Source organism: Chinchilla lanigera, unplaced genomic scaffold (genome assembly GCF_000276665.1).
Source record: "Chinchilla lanigera isolate Chin_1 unplaced genomic scaffold, ChiLan1.0 scaffold00020, whole genome shotgun sequence".
NCBI classification, from domain to species: Eukaryota; Metazoa; Chordata; class Mammalia; order Rodentia; family Chinchillidae; genus Chinchilla; species Chinchilla lanigera.
In genome coordinates this window covers 7,606,250-7,627,486 of record NW_004955421.1, presented here as the reverse complement: position 1 = coordinate 7,627,486, position 21,237 = coordinate 7,606,250, and the positions used below count along the sequence as shown (strand labels likewise).

Genomic DNA, 21,237 nt, shown 5'->3' with positions numbered 1-21,237 from the left:
GGGGGCTGGGGATTTAGCTCAGCGGCACAGCGCCTGCCTGGCAAGTGAGTTCGATTCCCGGTACTGGAAGAAAAACAAAAACAAAAACAAAACGAAACAAAACAAAAAAATTACTTTTGGTGGCTCCTCAGAAATAAGCATCAGTTATTTTGCAGAAGGTTCTGGGCTACAGCAGTGAAGATTCAGAGATCCTAGGAGAAAGATGTGCTTGATAATGGTGATGATGATTGGCAAAAGCTTCGTCTTCAGGCTTACTTAGAACTGGGAATTAAGATGCAGTTAAAAGAAAAGATACAGAAAGGCAATTGGGAACGGAACTTTATTTGGTTTTAATGAACAGTAGGAATTTCAGTTATTAGTGTTTTGAATGGAGCTCCCTTCATAACTGATCAAGTCCACTCATTTGCATTGAACTGCGTGCCGTCATGGAGGTACTAAAATAAAGGCTTTGGAGGGAAAGCCACTGAATTCTGGTACTGGGGGAAAAATATAATTTACATTGTCAGCCTTTTTTATTAACAAAATGGTAGATATCATTTAATCTGTGTTAATTATTTTGTAATGCATTGTGCTAGGAAGACATTTTCTCCTGTAAAGTTTCCAACAGCTTAATGACATAAGTATATTACTATCAGAAAGTTTAAGAATTGAAAGGCAGGTCAGAGTTGGATGCTCATTCTCTCTAAATTCACCTATTTGAAAAGTACAATCTGTCTGTCCCCCCACCAAATTTGTAATGCTACTAAAAGCACAGGGTAAATACATATGGCATATTATTTTTACTTCTGAAAAAGAGGTTCTGATAAGATACTCTGGTATCTCATCATTGTTTCTAATAACTAAAGATTAGGTTGGAAAACAGGTGTGAAGAATGCATTACACAAAACTTTTTGTTTTTAATTAACTAAGAAAAACTAGCACAAGTGAAACAAATTGACATATATATGGAACTATTTTTCAAACAACAGAATAGTGAATTTGGGGAATTATTTGAATGCTTCCATATTTCCTATTTCTCTATCTTCTCTTTTGTTCTTTGTGTATGTATATATATTTGAGCTCATAAGAGAAATCATGCAATATTTGAGCTTGTGTGTGTGATTTATTTAACTTAGCAGTGTGTTCTCAAGTTGCATCCATTTGCCTATGGAATGCCTCAAGATTAGCTTTAAGGCAGAGTAGTACTCTACTCTGTATAAATACCACATTCTGTAGATCCATTTTTTCCAGTGATGGTCACATTGGCTGTTTCCAAGATCTAGGTATTCAAAATTTTGTTGATATAAATACTGATATACATGTATTCCTGTAACATAATGACTTTAATTCTTTTGAGAAGATACTTGAAAGGAAATAGGTCAAATTGTAGCTTTAGTTTTTTGAGAAATCTCTACACCAATCTCCATAATATTTGTACAAGTTTTTACTCCCATTTTCAGTGTAGAAGAGTTCCTTTCCCCACATCTCCACTAGCATTTATTCTTGTTAGATGTTTTGATGATATCCATTTTTTCTGGGGTAAATGGCATCTCAGTGTAGTTTTAAGTTGCGTTTGTCTGATGGCCAGCGATGTTGAACATTTTTTCATACATTTATTGGCCATCTATATATCTTCTGAAAAGTGTGTATTCAGTTTATTGCCTATTTTTTGGTTGGATCTTTCATTGTAGTTTACTAATTTTTAAAGATTCTTTACATTTTGTCTAACTTGTAATCGGGGCCATTCTTTTAAGATTACGGTACACAGTGCATTTTCTATTTTTATTCTGTAATTATTTTATTAAGAAATTTTGTTTTCTGTAGAAATAAGAATGCTTTTTATATTTCGCTAGTTACATATAGTACATTAAAGTAAAATATAAAATATTTTGGTTAGACATGAGGGGAAGAAAGCCAAATGCACTGCATACCAGTAAGGAAAAATAAAAGCTGAGAGATGCAGAACCAGAATAATTCATGCCAAAACATCTGAAAAATTTTGAGTGAAAGAACTGTGATAACTTATCAGACCTATGGATGGATCCAAAGGTCAGCAGCCAGATTTATTGATATTCAAAATCATTTGAAGTTAAAAACTTAACTCTGTTTTAGATTGAAAGGAATGTAATCCCAGTGCCTATAGTAGGGATAAAACTTCTTAACAGAAGCTAAGTAAATGTAAATAAAGGATTAAAGTACTAAAGTATCACATTACTCCTGTTTGAGTTAGTATGTGTATCTAAACTTCAATGGGACACTTACATCCAGTAGGCAACCTAACTACGGCAGAGTGGGAGGCTAGAACTAGAAGTAACTATTCTCCCAGAGCCAAAAAATATTCTCATCACATCAGGTACTTATGGCTTAGTGGAACTCATTCAAGAATTATTTATTGATATCTATTGTATTCCTGGCATAATATTTTAAAAAAAGTGAAAAGCAACAAAGTATGGGCTCTGGTTAATGGTCTATCATATTGTCAGAGGAAGAGATGTTATTAAAATAAGTACATGCAAAATGAGAAAATTACAACTGTAGTCTGAGTGGTGTTTTGTGCCGTATGAGCCCATCTTAAGGGAACTGGCCTGATCAGAGAAGGCTGATTTAGATATAAATTAGACTGGTTTTTGAAGGAAGAGTGGAAGGTAGCTAGCAAGGACACATGGAGAAGAGTCTCTCAGGAGAGGAAAATTCATGTTAGATTGAACTATATGAAACTGCTACTTTCAAAAATAAAAAAATCATTGAACATCAACTATTTCACACAGTTCCTCTTATGCACTATTTTTACACACATAGCAATGCTCAAAGGACTATGGCTACTACAAATTATTTTGTATTCTTTCTGTGCTCATACTTCTTGTATTCCAGATAGAAGGGCCAGAAAAGGGTAAACAAAAGTGAAATGATGATAGAATAAGAAAGATCGTAAAGGGGTGAAAGAGTTTCTGGACAGGATGAGTTCTAGAGAAACCAAGTGCTCCTATTTTACATCCTGTTCATTGCAAAATTTTTTGTTGCTGATGGCTTCCTATGAAAGTGGTGGGGTACTCCCTTGTGATAAATCTCCAATAACCTGTCCTTACCCCCTCCCTCTTTCTTGTTAAAGGAAGGCACATGGTTGAATAAGCCTTAAAGGTTTATCTCCTGTGTATACAGTATCCCAGTCAGAGGTCAGTGTAGACCATCAGATGGCATGATGATACAAGAGGGAAGAGTTTGAATAATTAACTATTTTCTTCTGTTGTTGTTTGTATTTCCCCCAAATCCTTACATGCTCATAGGTGCGACTTTTCAGAGATGCTGTATCTAGGGTGTGTGACACTGGGATTAAGGATGTGCGGTACTAAATCAGTCCATTGATTAAAATTAGCATTTTTCTGGGTGTGGCTGAATGGACTTATTGATGACAGAAGTACCACCCTCGTTGGGAGTGGCACCACCCAAAGGCTTGTAGTGTAGATGGAAAACAAAGGGACAGAAAGAAGGCAGACTGCTAGCTACCTGCCTTGCCACGGACCTTTCCTCCTCTGCTGTGTCCTTGTGCCATGCTGCCCTGTCTTGGAACCAGCTGGTTTTGGACTAAAACCTCTACAAACTATGAGACAAAATAAACCTCTCCTCCTTTAACTTTGGGTGTTGGGGATTTTGTCCCAGCAATGAGAAAAGTAAACTAAGACAGCTTCTAAATGAAATTTGTTGGAACTGATCAAGATTATTTGTCTCAGAATTTATCATAGACAACTGGAGTCTTGCAGAGGTGGGGAAGTTTTCTTTTTGTTACGAATAAGGAAATGAAGAGTCAGAGTCACATGTGTGCTAGCTGTAGACTTACGTGGCAATGATTTCCTTCTGGGATGTAGAAATTACTTTATGTATGTCTATTTAGTAATCCTGCTATGCCATTAGCTATATCTCAGATGCTGTTATTGATGAAAGGTAAGCAAGAGAAAGACAACTCTGACCTTTTGTAGGGAGGAGGTAGAAGGGATACTAAGAGATTTACACTTTGGTCCACTGAAAGAAAGTCAATTTTTTCTTTTGGTTCAACAGCATTATAAAAAAAGTTAAAATAATTCAAGGTTTTAAAAATAATCCCATCCATCCACATTTGTCTCCAAACCATCCCTTATAAAGTAAAATTTCTTTTATGTTCTACACTTTAGTTCTCGAGAAGGGGTAAGCAATGGAGGTGTGTGATGTGCCATTCAAACTGTTGAAAGCACCTATTTTCTGGAGACTTTCTTTCAAACCTAAGAAGTTTGAGAATAATCCTTTTGATTTACTTTATACTCACACTATGATCACGCATGTTTGCTGCTTTATCGCTCTCTGCTGATCCATGAACACCCTGCGGGATTCAACTGTGCCTATTTTCTTTCCACCTCCGTTCCTCCTCCCCTTGCTCTGACCTGAGGGCGAGCTAAGGTATGAACTGATTGTCTCCTTTCTCTGAAGTGCCCTAACAAACCATGCTATTCTCTCTTATTTGCATAGTGGTGAGGGGGCTACTCTTTCACATTCATGCTTTATTTTCTAAGAAATTTAATACAACCAGGTAACCTAGCTGAAAATTTAGACACTTCAGGAGGGTGTTAGCAGATGAAAGAGGTCAGATATATCTTCTTCCTACTTTTTCAATCAGTGTAATTTAGATGATGGTGTTAGTCACTACTATCACCATGGAAATAATACTGGCTAAGACAGTATTTAATGAGTGATTACTATGTGCGAGGCCCTGTGCTAAAGTGCTTTGAATAAATTTTTTTCTTGGAGTTTTACCAACAAGACTATAATATAGGTACTTTGAATGATCCCAAGGTTACCCAGTGGGAATCAGAGGAACAGAGAAATAAATAACTCACCCAAGGTGACATGGTAAGAGGAGCTGGAATGTGAAACCAGGTCTACAGAGCCTGTACGCTTAACCACCCAGAATTATGCAGCGTGGTGTTTGGAATGGAAACACTACAGTCACCTGGGGAGCTTGTTAATCTGCAGATCCCTGAGCTCTACCCCCAGCATATTAAATTATTCTTGGTGGTAAGGCCTGAGGATTTGCTTTCTAACAAGCTCCTGAGGTGATTCTGATGTACTCTACAATTTAATAAGCGTTCTGCATCATAGTGAGCAGTAGAGAAAGCACAGCCTTGAAGTGACTATTTAATCCATAGGAGTCTGTCAACATGGTCACAGTGAAATGACAGCCTGGAGTATTAAAATTAAAATCCCACTCCCAATGCTCATATTTGTGTGTAGAGTGTGGCATATCCCAGATGTTTCTCAGGGTAGGGAACAACTGCTCCAGAACTGTAAAAAAATAACCGCGCTTGTTGGTAGGAGTATTAAGGCTGGCTGGGGCTCCCTTTCTTTTTTCTGTCTTTAGCAACTATTACCAGTTCTTTCATGAATTAGACTGTTTCAGAGAACTGAGAAAGAAGGTAGCAGCAAAGACATTGATGGTTTCACTTGCTTGCTTGGATTCCTATGGTGGTCTTCTTTAGGTCTAAAAGGATGCACCACAATTGTAATGTGTAGAGAGTAACTGGATACAGCTGCTAACACCAAAAAGGTTGGGTAAAGTGCTTCTCAAACATTTAGATATTTTCTTCTACGTGACAGATATATCTATTGTGCTTCATGAAATTCAGTATGCATCCGAAGGTATGGTAAGTTAAAAACACTGAGATTCTGTCCCAGAATTTCTGGTAAAGTATGTTTAGAAGTGAGGATTCATTACGTGCATATCTAACCAGTTGTCTACATGAGATTACGATGCTGCTGGTCTGGATACATGACTCTGAGAATCACTTGTCTAGAGTTTAAGTGAAAGGATGATTTGGGGGCAATTTCACAATGCAGAGTTGAATGCAAAGAATGCAAAACTAGGACATTCATCTATTCTGTCTAATACATTATTGAACAGAGTCAAGAATTGTGCCATGTTACTATTTTGCCCACTAAAGTTTGTGTGAAGGAATGAGATAGTTTGGTAGCTGAGTGGAATGGTTCTAGAGGGAGAAATTGCTTCAGATGAACTTTTCATGCCTTGGAACCTCTTTGAGTTTCTACACTTATAAAACAGGAGAAACAAACAAAAAAATTGCCTAGCTAGTAGAACTTGTGCTAGAGATCTGTTTGTTTCCCCAGGTACATTTTGTGGCCCATGAAGCTGGATTATCTTCTTATAGTTTGCTTTTCAACTGGCTTATGCCCACGTGTGGTACCAGTAGGTTATCAAAATGCTCAAGGAGAGTGAAATAAGGCCCTGTTGCCATGCTCACTTCTGTCCGGCCTTACACTTGGCTGTGTCCCTCTCAGAAAGATCATGTGTTGGTGCTTAGTGCTTTCTCACAGCCATATATCCTCTCTCTGGGTTCTTGGAATACCACTGAACCCATGATTCCTTCCCTCTAGAGTTCAGGGAAATTTGCTATCATTAATTTAATGCACTATTTTTTGTTCAGTTCCTTTAACCCAGCTGCTGTTTTTGTATACACTATGTGAGAACCTATTACCCGTACCTCTGATTTTCTGTTATGACTGACAAGATTGCAGTGATTGTAGTGAGAGGATAAATGGCAGTAATGTAAGAGGTAGAAAGGGAAAAAAAAGCAGATCAATAAGTTATAGCAACTCAGCTTCTCCAGGACAGAAGGGTCCAGACTCTGGAAAACAACAGCTTGGAAAGGAACCAAAGTGAGAGGAGAGCACATGAAAACCACGAGGGAACTGACAGAGGGGGAAATATCAGGTTAAGGGACACAGAAGCGGTGGACTATGCAGCAGGAGAGAGAGACTGTGGCACTATCAGAAGTGGCTGGCTAGCTGCCAGCTTTGAGGCAAAGTGAAACTAACAACTTTTCTGCTCAAAAAGAACCAGCGAGGAATACCCGGACAAGGAGGATCTTATGCTGTTGAGGACGACAGGAAGAATGCATGGCACTGCTTCCTGAGAGGCTCTCCAGAGTCAACAGTTGGTGAGTGACTGTGGCACAAATGTCTGAAGACAGACATGTGAGTAGGAGCTGATAGGGACACCACTGTAGGGTGTTTGAACCTGGGTCCTGGAACAGCCTGTTGGCGGCTTCACATGGCTAAGTTCCCAGTGGATATGATGGAAGGACAGTCACAGGAGACTGCTGCAGTTGGAAAGAAGACTCGAGGGAGTGTTACTGAGAGGCAGGGACTGCTGATCACAGACTCATTTCCTTCCTTCAGAGGTCAGTTTCAGCCTTAGTTACACAGGATGGGAAGCTTACATTGGCACCACTGCTAAAGGGAAACCCCAAACAGGGTCATTTGGTATGTTATTTCTCAACCAGCCCTGACAGATACCACTGTAATGGTATAACCTGGCACTGCTGTAATTGAATTGATTGTAGAGGAATAATCTTAACTTAGTGGACAATTTAGTGCCAGTGAACTTGTCCACTGAATCCATAATTATGCTCAAGGAGAGGGACAGCAAAAGTTCTTAACACAAAACTCAGACTGGGTCAAACTCTACAAGAATGCCTGCAAACTGGGAGAAAGAGGTTCTAAGTCTGAGTTAAGTATATGAAAAAATGTTCAACATTTCTGACCGTTAGTAAATGCAAAGTAAAATAACACTGATTCCATTTTACTCCAGAAAGAATGGCAATCATTAGGAAATCACTTGAGTGAGGCAAAGTACAAACAAATAAAATGAGAAGGGATGAATAAAAAGGGACAAGGGGTTGGATCTCTTGTAATAGGGAAGTGGTCCAAGTGAACAAGAGTGAGGATTGGATAGCAAGGGAAGGGGAAATGAGAAGAACTATGATGTGCCATGTACAATACAATTTAAATCACCTAGACTCTTGTCTAGCAATCCCAATTAATGTAAACACTACATGCCATAATATGAGCTAAGACAAATCATATCAACAAATATGAAAAAGGGACAGGGAACCGGAGGAAGAGGGGGAAAAAGGAAAGAAAGGAAAGGGTTTTTAAAAAAGAAGAAAAGCTCTAATATGTACGTGTAACTACTCCCCAAGATGACTGTAAACTGCATGAATTGCAGACACATGTACTAATAAAACAAAATATTTATCTGAAAAAATGACACGGATGTAGACAACACACTTAGTCTCTGCTATCATCTAGTGAGTGCCTACTAATTTTATAACTGCTGTTTTATAATATTTGGCATGAATTCTCCTCACTGGTTGTCAGGTTGTTGCTAATGTTTATTGTTGTTTGTGGTGCAAGCAACTGCTCTACCACTGAACCAAATCTTCAGCCCATTTATGTTCCCACTCCTGGACAGATTGTCTGTACCTGTGGTACCAATCCATACATGAACAACTCATTATTGATCTTTTTGTTCTTCAGGTACAATTCAAATCACCTGGATGCTTATCTTCATTTTCCTCAATCCTAGGTACATTTACTTTTCCATTTCTTAGCTGTTTTAGTACATTTTCTATTTATATAACTACATATTTGAGACCAAGTATTATACATGAAACATTTTTATCATACAGTTCTAGAGGCCATATAGTTCAAGGATGAGAGGGTGCATCTGATGAGGATCTTCTTGGTCATGGGGACTCTGCAGAATTCTGAGGTGGTGTAGAGCATCACATCACAGGAAAATTACATAGAAAAGAGAGTCAAAATCCTTTTAAAATTGACACTATCAAAATATCCTTATCCCATTAAATCACGACCTAATCACTTTTTAAAAAAGTCCTACTTGTCCCCTCTTTTTAGTGTTTCACCGTGGGATTAAAATTTCAACATATTTTGCTAAGACATTGAATACAGAGCAAATCTATACTGTCAATGTTTGACTTTCATACATTTCTGTTTCTTATAGATTGATGTTCACTAGCTCAAGATCTTATTTCTACCCTTGTTGATCAAAAGTATTATTAGCTGTTATTCCCTCTTGCATTACTATAGGTAGCAAGTGCAGAACAAATTGGAAAGGAGAAGGGAATCTACAAAACAGAAAAGATGCCCTTTGATATCAAGGAGCTATTGAATTAGTTCTCATTTCATCACCTCTGTTTTTTTACCCTTTCATCTTCTCACACCAGAGAAACAATGTAGCATTTAAATGTGTGTGTCTGATTTATTTCCCTTAGCATATCATCTCAAGGTACATCCACTTAGGGTACCTTCCTGAAATAAATAAAAGCATCCTAAAATAGCAATATACGCACAACCATTTTTTTTAGTGGCACAGTCTGTAATAGCTAAATCTTAGAAACAGACCAAATGCCCATCAATCAATGAATGGATAAAGAAGATGTGTGCGTTTTTTTAATTCAGTGAATTACTACTCTGCCATAAAGAAGGATTAGCTTGAGAAATGTATAACTGTCTCTTAATTTCTGCCTATAAAAGAAAAATAAACTCCAAGTTGGAAAGCCCCAGCCAGTGGGATTTTTGTTTCCTGCCAGCAAATAGAATCTTGATGTTGTCTTCATGTAAGGATTGAAGTAAATTTAGTTAGCATCACCAGGAAACAGTCTAAAGAGTTACAAAGATATTGCTTTGACAAACAGATGCAGCTTTAAAAATGTTTCTGTTTCATTTGTATTCCATTATGGGTTAGTCAGCTTTCTATCAGTGAACCAAACTGAGACTGAAGCAATTTATCAGGCAGTAAGGTTTATTTTGCAGTAGAGAGGCTGAGGCAGCAGCATCAGTTTGAGTTGAAGGTGAGCCTGAGTACATAGTGAGTTTCAGATGAGCCTAAATTACAAAGTGAGACTCTGTCTCAAAGAAAAGACTGAGAAGAAAAGAAAGAATGGTTGATTTTGGCTCATGTTGTCAGAGCCCTAGAACCATGGTCAGTTGGCTCCATTACTTTAGTGCAAATGAAACATAAAGCACATTATGATGGAAACATGCGGCAAGTTAGCACATTATGATGCAAACTTGCGGCAGAGGAAATTGCTCACCTCATGGAGACTGGGAAGCAAAGAGGGAGACAAAAAGAGGCCGTTTTCCCAATATCCACTTCAAGGGCATGGCCAAATGACCTAACTTCTTTACACTAGACTCCACTTCTTCAAGGTTCCACTACTTCTCAATAGTGCCACAGAGTGGGAACCACATGTGGAATACAAGGTCCTCTGGGGACACTTATCTAAGTCATAAAAGTCATGGTGAGGAATTTCATAAACAAAGACTTTTGATACTGTTCATTTCTGTATCCAAGATATTCATAATGCTCAGAGCAGACTTGATGCTCAGTAAATAAACACTGAATTACTAAATATGCATGGTGGGTGCATATTTAGTAGAGATTGTGATTGATTATATTTATTCCTGTGACATGGGAGCAATATCGCAGGTTAATTCCCATAATTGTTGGTGGCCATGATGTACTGCCGTGGAGGGAAGATCACAGGAAGGTTCTGCTGACATTTTTGTCATTATAAGATCTAGGATAATGTTTAGGAGTGGCAGACTCTCAGAAACTTTTATATAAATAAATCAAGAAATTAAAGTGAATAGGAAGTGTTTTCTGTCTACATGGGATAGTATTGACTGAGAAACTTTTCACAACTTTGTAGACATTTTGTACCTTTTGTCCTTAAATTGCTTTTTCAAATTTAGAAAAATGTGAATAAAGACCTGAGGAAATGATCTGTAATCCTGCCATCTCAATTTAAAAAAAAGTTCTTGGTAGCTTTGCTGGATATTTTTCCCATCAGTAGTATCTTCCTTCTAGAGCTTCACTCTGCTGATGTTTCTCTGCAGACTTAGCTTGGTAATTGTGACTGATTTTCCAAATTTTCTCTGTTAAACCAGGATAATGAACAATACTTAAAGTTGTCATTTTTGTTTTAATTTACAAACCTTTAGAGCATTTAGTTCTGTTTACTGCTTTCTTGATATTATAATTTGCAACAACAGGTCCTTATTCTAAAGGCAATTTAAAGATGCCTCATTTACTGTTCTCCTGGGTGTGTTATTACTGTACATTACATTTCAGCTTTATTATCCTTGTCATCTTTTGACATATATGCACAATAGCTGATATTTTTAGCATGCTCTTTATATTATTAAATTGTACTATGTGTTTTACTTGGTTGATATGTTATTATAGATTCCTTTCAATTTATGTATTTAATCTCAAATATTAACCAGCATACATATTTTTAAAATAATAACAGAATGCTAACAAGGTAATTAAAAATATAAATAAACCAGAGTCAAGGGATTTTGAAGAAATTTATGACCCAATGCTAGTTTGGCAAAGAGGAAAGGGATTAGAATGAAGTTGCATTCTTTCTGTTTTCCTTATTCCCTTTTCATCCTGAAAATTTGTACAAGTCTATGAAATATTTTGTGTTTTATTTCTTTAATTAATTGATTGACTGATTGCACCAGCATATTTATAAAGTACCTACTTTTCTGGGAACAGAAAGTCAACCAGGTACTGGAGTTGCAATAGTGGACAAAGCCTAAGTCTATAATTGCAAATTAGTGCTAGTGCATCTAAGAAGAAGATCACAGTTTACTGAGAAAGTAAACAAATGATCCTGAACTAGATTGGTGACTTTGGGTTAAGGTTAAAGAAATTCTGTGGGGAAATAAAGGTTATGTTGAGAATTTAGGATGAATAGAAGGTGAAAAGATGTGTCAAAGTAGAGGAATGGCAGTGGCAAATAAATTTAAGTCTCACATCTGTAGAGAACATGGAAGATTTAGCCACTGGAATAAAAATGTGTGACTAAAATTCAGAAAATGGGGAAAGAAGTAATTGGTACATATGGCTTGACATAAAATTGGACGTCATACTATGTAAAACCAGGAAAATCATATTCAGGGCTAAGAGTGTGGCCCATTGTTGTAGTGCTTGTATAATATATGTGAAGTCCTGGTTTAGACCCTCAGTGCTGGTGGACTAATCTATACCATAAAAACAGTGAAAGGATGCCACAAAGAGCTTGATTCCATTCTTTGATCCTTATTCCATTCTGCTTTGCTTATTGTATTTTGTATGTTTAATTCATGGCTCTAATTAGGATTTTGTGGTGGTTTATGTGTCAGCTGAGCTAGGCCACAGTGTAAATACGTATTTGCTCAAACATTTTTCTGCCTGTTTCTAAAGTGTGTTTTTAGATGAGGCTAACATTTAAATTGATAGACTTTAAAGTACATTGCCCTATGCTATGGTTTATGTCTAGATGTCCCTCTATAGCCTTATATGTTCAAAGGTGGGAGCTGGTGGGGGATAATTAGACTATAGGGATGCTACAGCTGGCTTGCAGTTAGGAGGTGGGGCCTGTTTGAAAGAGACAGATCCCTGGGGATATGACCTGGAAGTTTATGTCTTGCTCCCTAGCTCCTCCCTGCTGTCTTTGCACGCTGACCCAGGCAGTTTTCCTCTGCTGGCTCTTCTGTTATGCCTGTTGGCTGTGGAACTAGCCTACCATGGGCTGAAAGCATGAACCAAACAAACCTGTCTTCTTTTAATTTGTTAGTGTTAAGTATTGCATCCCAGTGACCATAAAGTGGATGGGCTTCATCCAACCAGTTGAAGGTTTTAATAAAATAAAAGATTAAGTTTCTCGGGTGTGTTAGTTACTTTTCTCATTGCTAAGACAAAGTATTTGATGCCCAAAGTCAAGAGAAGAAAGGTTTAGGGGCTGGGGATTTAGCTCAGCGGCAAAGCGCTTGCCTGGCAAATGCAAGGTCGTGAGTTTGATTCCTGGTACCGGAAGAAAAGACAAAAAAAAAAAAAAAAAGAGAAGAAAGGTTTATTTGGCTCACAGTTTGTGGTGGTTATAGTCCATAATCTCTCTAACCTACTGGGATTAGGGCAGTACCAAACCAATAAGTGAACTGATTTGATAATTACACACATTTAGATCAAGCATCACACACTCTAGATTCAGCCACCTCTGAAAAAGCCCCCACCTATGACTACATGAGGCTTTCAGGGCACATCTAGACATAAGACATAACATTCTGTCTCTGCTCCGCAAGGACTCATGCTCATCCCTTTACGCAAAAGGCATTTATTCTATCTCTAAGAGTTGCCAAAGTCCTAACAGTTTCAGCCTCGTTCAAAAGTTCAAGTTGAAAATCTTCTGTGAGTCCCCACACATAGGAAAAGAAAGTTAAACACTTCCAACATTCAGTAGCACAAGGTAGACATTGTCATTCCAAAAGATGCAAATAAGGGGAAACAAAGGAATGGAACCAAAGCAAGTCTAACAACCATCAGGGCAAACATTAAGTACTGTAGTTCCATGTGCAGCATTGTTTACAACCTGTGGAAAGTTACGAACTCCAAAGGGCTTGGGGTGGCTTCACTCCTATGACACTCCTGGTGCTGGTAGCTCCCATGGCTTCTCTTTTGGCCCGCCTCTGCTCCTTCCTTACAGTTTTCTCAGACAATCCACATTCCTGGGTTCTCCAACTTTCTGAGGCCTCTAATGCACCTTTGGCTTCACACTCACAGCTTCACACACTGCCATTTCAGGGGCACAGCACCTGGGTTCCCAGCCTTTCTTCTGAAATCTGGGTGGAAGCCTTCCTGACACCACAATTTTTGCGTTCTGCATGCACCTAAAACTGGTATCACTTGGTTGCTGCCGAGGTGTGCTGCCAGCTGGAGCAGTAGCCAGGCTCCTTTTTGTTTGACTGTAGATGTCAAGTGTCTGGATCTCTGACCACACTGAATACAGTCTGAAGGAACAAATTCTCTAGACCACCACCATTCTGGAACGTGGTGTTTTGGGGCTCTCTTCTCAAACAAAATTCTTTCATTTTGTAACTCTGAAGGTGCATAGGCTGGGATCCTGCTGGTTCTTTGATTTCCTCAGGTATCTTTTTGTTGTCTTCTCCTGAAACATGTGGCTTTTCCTTGCTAGTCTTTTCAGCTACCAGTTTCTCCTCTATTTCATCTTTACCAGCTGCAACTTTACTGGAGCTTCCTTTTCAGTCAAACTCACAATGTTTTGAGTTATTCTGCTAGGCTCTTTGCTCTTGATTCTCAACATAAATCTGACTAAAAGCCCCAAACATTACCCATGCCACAATCTCAACATTAGACTGCTTTGAAATTTCATCTGCAAGATTAATTAGTCCACTGCTCTTAATGTCAGTCTCAGGTGTTACAAAATGTCAGTCTTAATGTCAGTCTTTGTACGTTACAAAAGGCAGACAAACTTTCTAATAAGGTATATCACACATTGTCTGGAGCTGAACAGCCAGTGCACTCCTTCTTCCCAGAGAAAATTCCTCAGCCTGGTCTTTACAGGGATCATTTCTTTCAGCATTCTGGCCTTCTGATCTCTGACCATAATCTCCCATCAAGTATAGCCTCGGGCATTCCAGGGCTGTCTTTTTCGTATCTCCAAATCTTTCCAAGCTCTTTCCATAAACCAGTGTCAAAGGCTCCTGAGTCACAGGCACAGGTATAGTAAGAACAACAACTCCATTTCTCTGATACCAGATTCTCTATTAGTTACTTTTCTTGTTGCTGAAACAAAATACCCAACACCCAAAGTCCAAGAAGGAAAGATTTATTTTTCTCACAGTTTGTAGATGTTTCAATCTATAATTGCCTGGCTCCAGGGCAGGGTGGCATGGCAGATGGGCATCCCAGAGGAGAAACAGTTCATGGCAGGCAGAAGGTAGCAAAGCAAGAACGAGATCTCAGCAGCTTCTTTATGCCCCTTTTATAGTTTAGGATATTGGGTTTGGGGTGGTGCCAAACCAGTCAGTGGACTGATATAGTAGTAATTACACACCCTTAATCCCCATGTCATGCACTCTAGATTCAACCACCTCTGAAAACACCCTGCCTGTGACCACATGAGGTTTTGTGGGCGTCTAGAAACAAACAATAACACCTAGGAAAGAAGTTTTGTAGCATACAGCCTTCAAACTTGACACGTAACATCAGCTCTTTCCTCAATCTTTACCCTGAAGATGTTGAACGTGCAGCCTCCATAATTTTGTTAATCACTTCTCCTAAGATCAGACAAGATCAGGCCAAATTCAGGATGGTATGACAGTAGATTCAATTTATTATAATAAATTTATCTTTATATATTCACATTCTACATGTAGAAAGTTGCAAAAATGTTTGTAAGCAATAGAAATAGATCAGCATTATCTAGATTAGACCTTGTTAAAAATGTTGTAGCATTAAAAGTGTGTAGCTCATGTCTGCAGATAATTTTAAAAATTCAAATATATTTTGCATGCTATTTTACACACTTTCAAAATAGTTAATTTTAATTGAATTTTATAAAATTGCTGATCTGTGATACATTAGAGATTAAAATCATAAAGAAACAAAAAATCTTGTTAATTCTCACAGAGAGATTGAGATGCACTGGTGTAGGCTGGTTGAGAAATGCTGTCTGGTGAAGGCCACCTGTTTAGAGATCAATACTAGGAATAAGGAAGTGATCACGTCTTTGAAAAAGAAGCAACATGTACACAAATGCAGAGACTACACTAACCATACGTGTGTGTGTGTGTGTGTGTGTGGTGGGGTCAGTGTGAGGCAGCTGGAATGAAAGGAGGAGAGGAGGTAGACCCTGAAATACACTTGTGAAACTTTCTTGGAGACCAAGACTGTCTGTTTGTATTTCTTTCCAGATGGCAAGAAGCTCTGGAAGAACCTTTGAAGACTTGGCCCTTGGACCCTTTTGGAACTCATTCCAGCTTTGTATCAATTATGAGTTTTACTGGCCCATTTCTAAACAAGAATGTTAGTATGAAGGTTTATTATTCCTTAGTTACCTAAGTGAGTATGTTACTTGGCAGAGAAAACTCTAATTAATATTTTTATAGTAAGCCAAAGCTAATTCACTGTTTACAAAATAATGTGCATTTTGCCCTCACTCTACTTCTCTCCTCATATCTCAGATGAACTGAAGAATACTATTTTATTTCTTCTAGGAAATAGAGGATACTGGTCAAGTTCAAACTCTTGTCAGATATGTATTTTTAAGGGTATTTTCATCATGATAGTTTATTAAAATGATGACTTTTCTGGATATTATTTTAGTTTCCCAAGAAGTTTTACTGGTAATATTATGGCTTGAAAAGCAAAAATTTCTATGTCTATGAGGAAGATGCATATAAAACCAATATCTTATGTACTTGGAAAAAGTGGTAGAGACAAATGTATTCACAAAAGTGGAATGTGTGTATTAGTAATACAATACTATGTTTCTGCAAGTTACTGAAGGGATCATTTACCTAAGTGAAATGGTATTCCTTTTCTGTTTCCTGGTGAGATGTGAATGTACAATATCTTAGACAAAGTTTAATCAGGTGAGTTTTTGTTTGCAAAGTACAGTGGATAATGTAAAATTGAAGGATCATTTCAGTAGGTCTTTTTTTGGTTCTTGCTGTGGTTATCTTAAACATGTTTTCTTTTATTTCCTTTTAAAGGACATTATATCTTGGTCTGTATTTTTTATTTCATCCAGTAATATAACTATTGCAAAGCATTATTCCAGTGAATGATGTAAGAAGGGCAGCTGAGTGGATGGATGGATGGATTCATTCATGCATGGAAACATACAAGCAAGCAAGCAAACAAAAAAACCAAATTTCAGCCTCATACAATCCTTTAAATCACATTCTTTATGAGAGTTAGCATAAATGTTATTCTGCAATATACAACTAGGACTAAAAGCCAATGCACTTAAGCAGAATCATCTAGAGAACTTTTATAACATAGTTGCTATTGCTGTCCTCCCTGCTACCTCCCTGCTCTTGAGTTCCTGATTCAGTAGGGCTGGAAGGAGCTTAATATTTTCCAACTCTGGCACTGTGCCAGGTGATAATGATTCTGGCCCTTGGACTTCACTTGAGAACCACAGATTAAAAGGACTGTAACAGCCTGAGAATGGTCTTGATCATGTAATACTTGATTAGAAGCATCCTCAAATGCTTAAGAAGAGCTTTAAAGGAGGCAGAAACATCTTATCTATTGATGATATTCAGACAAGGTAAGATTGAAGATAGGTATAATAGGCAAAGAGGCTTCAGGAAGATGGGGTAAAGGTTATACTTGAAGAATGCATAGCAGCACTGGGGAAGAGGGGCATGATATTTCAGCAGGAAACAGCAATTTGCAAATCAGAACAGGGGCAGAGCAATTTTCTCCCCAAAGCATAGATTTGTGTTTCATAATTAACACTGAAGGGATGCTCCTTTAGAGTTAGTACAGCTTTAGTTTAATACTCTTTGTTTTCTGTCTGTACAATCTTCATTCCTTCAACACCTATTCTTTTTACGGTGCAGCTGGAGTGAAAACCATCAGGGTTACTAAGGGGTTGGAAAAGAGTCAGGGCCTATCATTTTCAGAGAACAGAAATGTTATTATCATTAAAAATGTGAGTAGGCCACACAAAATGTAAAGTGGTAAAGCTTAGCAGGGAGAGGGCTGTTGTTTTAGTAAAGGGATAATGGAAAACTCTTTCAGTTGATAGCCTGCTGGCTTCTTTAACTTCCTGACAAGAAGGAAAAGATATTTTTCTGAGTTCTTATGAGTGCCTGAATCTCCTTCACCCAGACATTAAAATAAGAGTCAGAACATTTTCCTGAAGAAGTAAAAACTTGAATAATTCTTAATTAATGTAGGTAACTGGATCTGAAGATACCATTTGTGCATGTTTTTCTTCTTCATGTCCTGGCAAACTTCTCTTTCTTCAGACCAGGGATTGGGAAAGTTTTTCTGTGAAGTGTTAAGTAGGAAATACAGTCTGTGTTACAGGATAGTCTGTTGAAATTTCTTTGCTCTGTTGTTGCAGGGAAAAAACAATCATAGATGATATGCAAATGAATTAATGTGGCTCTGTTGCAATAATTCTTTTATTTTAAAGAGCAAGCAGAAGGCCAGGTTGGTCTATAGATTCAAGTTCTAGACCCAGCATGAATGTTACATCTTAAATCTATGTTGATAGCACTTATTTATGATTCCCTCATATTTGGAGTATAGTTTACATTATATATTATTGCAAAATGATTCTTCACAAAGCTGTCTTTTTACCCTGTGTGACCTTCTCTGAGGTATACAATAAATTTTATTTATCTGTGTTCTACAGTAGGACTTGGCAAGTATAGTGATGGCCATTGGCTATATTTTAAAATATATATATCATATAAACATATAGAAGATCCTTATATAGCTAGGATGAATTAACGCTAACTTAGTATATTAAATGCTTTTCTGTTCTTCAGATATACAAACTTTTTAAAATGCAAACTTTAAGTTACCATCTTATCATACTGATGACTTCCAGACTAAAATTTTTTGTAACGATACATTTTATTTCAGACTTACATTTATGTTTTCTGAATTGTGTTATGCTAGTCAGATGTACACAGATATACTATAGGCAGTGAAACTCTACTAATTAAAGATTGGACATTAGTCACTTATAAAGTAACTCTATAAACTGGGACATTCTATTTAAAAGAACACAGATTTAAATTAAGATTTATTCATGTTACTTAATATGTTGTAACTGGATAAAGGTAATTTATTATTGATAAATAATTTACAGTAAAATAAAAATCTTTAAAAAATGTATATTTAAAAAATATTTGCAGTACTGGGACTTGAATTTAGGACCTCATGGATGCAAGGAAAATACTCTACCATGGAGCTACATCATCAGTTCCTAGTACATTGTCATGCAGGTACTAAAATTGTCATCATAATTGTTATCCTAAAGTGCTCTTTTGTTTTTATTATTTTTGTTTTACATGCTTCTTGTAAAACTTTATAACTGTTATCTGTTAACATTCTACAGGAGTATGAATTCTAATGGGCAAGTTAACTAGTTTTAGTATACATTATAGGCCATTATCTACATTACACTTTTAAATGTCCTGATATTGAGATAGTATTATAATTGGATTATAGGAGTTAAGATTAAGACCTATTCCTGATATTTTAAAACTAGTGTACCTAACTTTCTGGGTTCACCAACTAAGGCTTGGTGACTAAAGGTAAGGAACTTAAAAGGGCTAAGAGGACAACCAATATTTTGGTCCTTGCCATACAAGATCATCCAGGACCCAGGGCACGACAAGGTTCCTCTAAATGGACCCTGAAACTCTGGCAAGTCAACCAATTACCTGAGCAGTGGGATTGTTGGATCCCAGAGGACAGTAGCCAGCCAATGTTCATTCTACAAAAATGAGAGTCACTAAAGTGGTGAATGTCTCCACACCTCTAAAAACACGTTATGTGGTTAAGCAAGACCATCACCCACCCTAGGAGATAACTCAACTTGTTAAAAAAATGGGAAGAACTAAAAGACTTCTCTTAAAGGACCAAAAGTAACCCCTGAGGAACCTTAACTGACCTTGACATATAAATATAGCTTCATTTAAATTAAGTAGGTCTTATTATACTAATTATATTCTTCACCTCTACTAGTAAGTCAACATTGTTATTTTGTTGTATATTAAAGTATCCTGAGATAGAATAGGAAAAAATAGGTTACAGATACAAATCCTGTCAAACATCCCTTAGGTCTCTAAACACACAATAAGCCTGGGCCATTTCTTTTTACCTGTAAATAGACTTGGGATATTCTTTTACTTGTAAATGGGCCTTTTGTACTTGTGTTTAGACCATCCTTATTTGCCTGCAAATGGGACTCACTCTATTTCATTGAGAGGTACTTTTAAAATACTGCTTAATAAATTGTCCTTTTTTTTTTTTTTTTTGGTTTTTCTCCGGTACCAGGAACCGAACTCACGACCTTGCGCTTGCCAGGCAGGTGCTTTGCCGCTGAGCCAAATCCCCAGCCCCAAAATACTGCTTAATAAATACCTCTAGTTCTCCTACTGATGCTTCCTGAAAATTCTTTTATGGGAGCAACATGCCCTATGGTTGAAGTGAGTCAAGGTTCCCCACTGTTGTTTTAGGGAACTCCTTAGACTCTTTCCAGTGACATATTTTTGTGTGAAAATTTGGCTTTTCATGTGTAGGTCTACTTATAGAATGAGAAAACAAATATAAATATTCCAACTGTAAAACTTTATTACTTTTGTGGCATAAAATAACTTTCTGTTATCTATTTCAAATTTTATGTTTATATTATCTAGAGCTATGTCCAAGTCAACTCCAGCACTTTTCACTATTATCTGGGCTTGGTTCTCAAAGTTTTCTTGATAAAAATGGCTACTAATGATTATTTTCATTGTCCTAACTATCCTTGTCTTTGGCCCTTGCCAGTGCAATTATCTTCTCCAGTTTACTTCTTCCAAAGTCCAGTGGTTTTCAATGACACATGCCTGAATGTTGCATCGACATTTTGCACAACCCTATTTAGAGGTTGTTGCTCAATTTCAATCCCAGTCACCAGCCTAAGAAAATAGACCATCCACCCTTAACAATCAGCAAACTCAGTGGGTCCCTAAAAATGACCCCTCTTAGCTCACCAACTGGAAGAATTTAGGGGTATGACCACTTGTCTTTTCTCAAATATTTGATTTTCATGGCTTATCAGGAGGAAATGTAGTCACTAACCAATGACAACAGAAAAGGATCAGAACTTTTAACAACCAAACTTCATGAAAACCTTAACAGAGGACTCCAGTTGAAGACATCTTGCTCTAAGTAGGAAGTCTTGTAAGACAGCATCAAACTTTGATGTAAGGCCTATTCACTTCTCCCAAAGAGTCCCAACCCACCTTCTTTAAAACATGTATAGAAAGACTTAATCTCCTTAAGTAAAGCTAAATCCTTTCTGCCAGCCAGAGGAGACTAGCCTTGTGGGAACTAGCACTGTAAAAACATATAACTTATAAACAAAAAGTGTATAAACAGAAAACATATAAAACATATAAATATAGCTTTAAACTCAATTTATGTGCTCCTGGAAGATCTGCAAGGTTTTAAATGGTCCAAGAAGAAGATATTCTTTAGACAATCACATTTGCTACCTAGACATTTTTCCAAATCCTCAAACCCTCATAAAATCCACAGTCTCTCACCCTGACTGATTCCTGTTTTGGTAATTCACTTGCTGTCCCCTGTGCAGCACTTCCTGATCTAAAAAAACTCTAGTCTTTCCCACATTCCTTGTCTACTATTAGCTTCTTTTATAGACCCACCCATGGGCCCTGCTGTACAGGATCTCCTACAGCAGCAAATATGACACAAGGATTTATTGGGTTGTTGCATAAGACAGTGGAAGAATGTATTCTCCAAAACATGGTTGCAGCATTATTTCTAAATCTGTATTTCCAGAACCATGCCACTTCCCATTC

General features: G+C 37.4%; 1 long non-coding RNA gene across 1 annotated transcript; it reads left to right on the top strand.

The window, feature by feature from the left end:
• Window positions 1-6,903: 6,903 nt before the first annotated feature.
• Window positions 6,904-15,635, top strand: LOC106148424. The gene is made up of 3 exons (XR_001233845.1): window positions 6,904-6,959; window positions 8,341-8,389; window positions 15,592-15,635. It is a non-coding gene; the product is annotated as an uncharacterized LOC106148424 (long non-coding RNA).
• Window positions 15,636-21,237: the final 5,602 nt, after the last annotated feature.